This window comes from Harpia harpyja, chromosome 18 (assembly GCF_026419915.1).
Source record: "Harpia harpyja isolate bHarHar1 chromosome 18, bHarHar1 primary haplotype, whole genome shotgun sequence".
Classification (NCBI taxonomy): Eukaryota; Metazoa; Chordata; class Aves; order Accipitriformes; family Accipitridae; genus Harpia; species Harpia harpyja.
This window is the reverse complement of record NC_068957.1, coordinates 1,919,227-1,923,887: the sequence shown is the minus strand read 5'-3', so window position 1 is coordinate 1,923,887 and position 4,661 is coordinate 1,919,227. Positions and strand designations below refer to the sequence as shown.

General features: G+C 41.6%; 1 long non-coding RNA gene across 1 annotated transcript; it reads right to left on the bottom strand.

Annotated features, from left to right (window-relative positions):
• Positions 1–2,537: 2,537 nt before the first annotated feature.
• On the bottom strand, positions 2,538–3,566 carry LOC128153768 (uncharacterized). The gene is made up of 3 exons (XR_008239098.1): positions 3,484–3,566; positions 3,321–3,391; positions 2,538–2,606 (listed from the first exon to the last, which is right to left on the bottom strand). It is a non-coding gene; the product is annotated as an uncharacterized LOC128153768 (long non-coding RNA).
• Positions 3,567–4,661: the final 1,095 nt, after the last annotated feature.

Sequence of the window (4,661 nt, the reverse complement as noted above, 5' to 3'; positions counted from 1 at the left end):
AGTTGCTGTTGTAAGCAGCATTGAATCTATTCAGACACAACAGATCATGATGCCTTTGAAAGACGTGATTTAGAGATTCAGTCCCATCCCATACGATCTCAGGTTTGGGATCAGCAAACAGACAATTCCAGGTGAAGTACTTTGAGAAATCAAGAGTAGATCTAATAACTCGTCTCCACTCCAAGTTTTACTTCCTCTCTAAGAAACTACTGTCAAATGCCTGGTCAGTCTCCTCTCTGCTCTTCAGATAGAGCACTTCCCACAGCTGTGTCTGTTCTCCAACAGGCCTTTATGTCTCTGGTGAGGAGTTTGGATGCTTCCATATAAATGGAAATACATACGTATGTTCATATATGAATAGATATTTTATAATGCTGGCTAATGGAACTTGCATTTTCAGATGTTTTCCCATAAGGTTATTGCAATTTCTTGCTATTGTAGGCAGAAAGGACTCACAAGGAAATCTGCAATCTATGTGTACAGTTTGCATTGAAATGCACCCAAACATGGGAAGGTAGATGTTTGCTATTTACCACCACGTTAGGACACACAGTGAGTATGAATATTTATCCAGCTGAAAGTGCAAAGCAAAATTAGGAAGGTAGAGCATAGCTATGCTAACTAGAATCTAGCCTATGCATTGAGGCTAATACCAAACCTTGGAAACGCAGCCGTGGCTCCTTCACAATTACAAGTAGTAATTTCTGTTTTGCTTCTCATCCTAAGGACAACTTTTCCTCAGGTTATGCTGGGGAAAGCGTACAATGCTCTCCAGCAACTCACAGAAGCAACACATTGTACAAAAGCTTGGCATAAAAAGACACTTGTCATGCTCTTCACAACCAGGATCTTCACTGGATATTTCTCCCCAGGGTGGTTACCGAGTCTGACCTAGATGAAAGGACACCTGCCTGCAGAGATGCTACTGTGACCATGGACAAGATTGTAAGAGACAGTTTATCTTTTTTTCGCAAAAGATTTAGTCCTCTTTTCTCCACCATGAAGCCTAGTGAAAATGCATTTATTGTGGTTTCCTACTACCAAGTGAAGCATAATTAATAACAGCTACCTACAAATATAGGTCTGCATTTTCTTCTGTCTGAAACTCAGTGGACGTTTTAACATGTAATCTGTATGTGCGCTTCTGATCTGCCATGGACACCAACCAGTCTCTAGCAACTTTAATCAAAGACCAATCCATTTCCTAATTAGAGATGTGAATTAATGGAAACTGAAATGACCATTTTAAATACAGCAGGCCCTAAACAACACAATGACTTCCTGAGATGCTGCATGTCCTACAGCATTTCCTCTGCAACACTTTCAAACTATACACTCTCATCAATGATTTATGGTGTCTAGGTGCTACTTGGTAATACTTTCAATGTCCGTGCTGATAAAGAAGAAAACCTTTATTGTATCTTGACCTTTATTGTATCTTGAACTGTCAACAAATGCTTTGAAATTTCATACAAGTTCTTGCAGTTGTCCTTCATATTGCCAGGGTTTAAAAAAACCAACCTCAAACTATCTGCCTTTTCATATAGAATAATGCTTATGAGTGTTTCATTAATGAGTCACATTAACTTTCCCCACCATCAGAATATGCTTAATTCCACTGGCCTCACACCATAATTCTCCAGCTGGGTACTGAACTTCGTTGTGACAGCCCAATTAGTTCTGCTGGCAACATTAATGAGATTATGATTATTTGAGAAACATACCTAGCAAGTATGAATTCTTATGCAGCCCTCTGGTTAAAAGGGATATTACAACTTTAATAGAAGGAGACATCAAAAAGCATTTACCCACACAAAGGAATTCAACAATTGTGTTTAATATAACACATGATAAAGAGACGAGCTGAAGTAAAAGCCTGTCACTGCTTCTCGCACAGTATTATTTATTGCTCTACATAGGACCAACTCCATAACATTAGCAGACGGAAATCTTAATACCTTCTGACACAACTGGGTTGAGCCATCTATTATCACCTGCAAATCCTTTAAAAACAAATACTGGTTCAAATAATTATGCCATTCAACATATTGACTAGACACCGACAAGGGGAACCACAGTGATAAAATGACCTGTTTTAGGGAAGACCAGTGAAAAGAATTATCTGTATCCTGGGCTTCAAAAGCCTTTAATATTAGGCTCGCACTCTTCACTGAATAAATGTCAGAGAAATAAACTTGATAGAACAATGTATTTTGCATGCTCTAAAATTATGAATTTTAAAAAGGACTGAGAACATGAAGCTACAAAGTCTTTAACCTCTAGGGAATAAATTCAAATACCAACCAGGTCAGTAATAATCTAATGTCAACTGTTACCACAAAAAATACGGACGATGATAAATAATGAAGTATCAAGCTGCCAGCTTTAGTGGGAACTGTGAGGATCTGTGTTATTCTTAGTTATTCTGTGTTATTCTCTGTGTATCTTGATTAGAATTTTAAAGAAAAGGTAATGTTTCTCCCAACCCTATTTCAGCATCATTTATAACCCAAAGCATGAAAACTGTCAACCTACCTCTCAGATTCTTCCAGATACTGATCTTATTCAGCCTGGGTGCTTGCTAGCTTGTTTGCAACATTACTTTCCTGAGAAGGAAAATACAACAGAGAGCAATCAATGAAAGGTGAATCTCTGGGTTGGAGAGGTTTAGTACACAATGCAGATTGGGCTGATCTAAACGGCATATACTTCCTTAATTGCATTTTGCTCCCTCCATAGTGTTGACAGCCTAATTCTCATTGGTATTCAGCCGACTCCCAATTCCTGCAGTATGGGTAATTGCCCCTTCCATTTGCAGCTGCACACCTCTATGATCACTACTATAATTTGTATGGATGGAAAATGTAAAAGAAATGTTTATCACGTGTAAATTACTTTAATTTCTTGTAGCAAGCTAGATGAAAATGAAAAGGGCCAGCACCAAGCAGTCCACTCTCTGCAGAAAGCAGTGAATGACTGAATCTTAAAACTTTCGAACAATATGTAGGCAGACCTGTTTATTCCACTGTGGTTTACACTCCACTGCATCAATGCACTTATTTACTCTTCTGCAACACTGTGGATCTATCTCATTATGGTGGCCAAACCTTCTTTTTATTAAGGGTATAGTTGCAGCACAGAGTTCTCTCTTTCAAGAGAAACAAGATCACTTGAGCTGCTAACATCATGTGCTGCACTTAATCAAACATGAGAGAAGACAAGATCTCTGTCCTAAAGATCTCAGCCAAGCTGAGACCTTGTCAAGTCAGTCCAAATACAGCACGAGGTGCTTAGGAGGATAAAATACCTTAGTGACTTACATGAGAGAGACAACACGCTATGCATCCCAGAACTGAAGAATAAGCTTTTCTTGATAAAAAGAATTACTTCCCTGAAAGAAAAAAAGAGGTATTAGCTAACCTGAAATAGCAATATTAAACCAAGATCCCAGTATACAGAAGAGCTGCTTTTATTAGAATGTACCTGTTGAAATTGGACCTCAAGCTATGGGAATATTTCACCCCTTGAAACACAAACTTCTTCCACCTTATTCCCATGACACTGTCGCACCCAAGGCTGTAGCTACACTACAACCAGCAGAAACAGGTCGGCACCAGGCTGTCCACAAAGTCCCTGGAACCCCAAGCCAACGGCCTGGCCTTGCCATTACCCACACCAGCGTTGTCCAAAAAGCAGATTTATTTCCCGGTGTGCAACGAGCCAATAATCACTCTCAGGAGAGACATTATTTATTTCATATTTGCACAAAGATGGGTGCTAGGTGGTAACTCCACAAAGCTAGCACACCACAGCAAAGAAAAACAATGTATTTATTCTGTTATACGATTAGTAAAAACCCACCTAAATTTACATTCATTGGTTTGTAATCACCATCTCATCTACTATTGGCCAGTTATATTTAGATTAGCCTCGCTTGCTGTGCAGATTAGCACGCACGCTCCTTGCAGGTTCGTGCTTCTTTGGCAATCATCCGGCCTTCGGCGCCTTCTGGAGCAGGACGTTTCTGTTTATCAGTCACATCCTACATTTCTGAGGTACAATTATCCTTAATGTTTCTTTTCTCTCTGACGGACCTTGAGTATTCTTGCCAAGTTGGCAATGCACACAAAGCTTCCTCAAAACATCAAGGCCTAATTGTTCCAGCGTGTCCTTACTGTATGAATGCCAACTGTGTGCCTTTCCGATTCCAGCCTTACTTATTTGATCTATACAAAATATGTCTTGTACAAAATACTCAGACCATTCTAAAATCTCTTCAGTTATTCTTCAACACCACCAGCGCTTGGCCTGTCCCAGCTCGCTCCGCTCTGTCCTGCCACGCCGCGCTGCCTGCCTCAGCCAGCACCTCCGAGGCCGCGCTTTCAGTATAAAAACAACAACCCTGTAACAGCAAGAACCATTTTAACGAAAAGTTCTCTCTATCCCTGGCTGCCTAAGGGGCAGGGAGGACATGAGGGAGATGGCGGTAGGCGCAGCCCCGGGGAGCGCGGCCAGGCCCTCGCCGCCTCACAGGACCCTTCGTTCCCTCACGGGACCCTTCCCAGGGCACAAGCCCTTCTCCCGCTCCGGCCCCCGCCGCGGCGAGACGGGGCGGAGCCGTGCGCGAAGGGAACCGGCCTTCCCGCCCCGCCCCGGCCTCA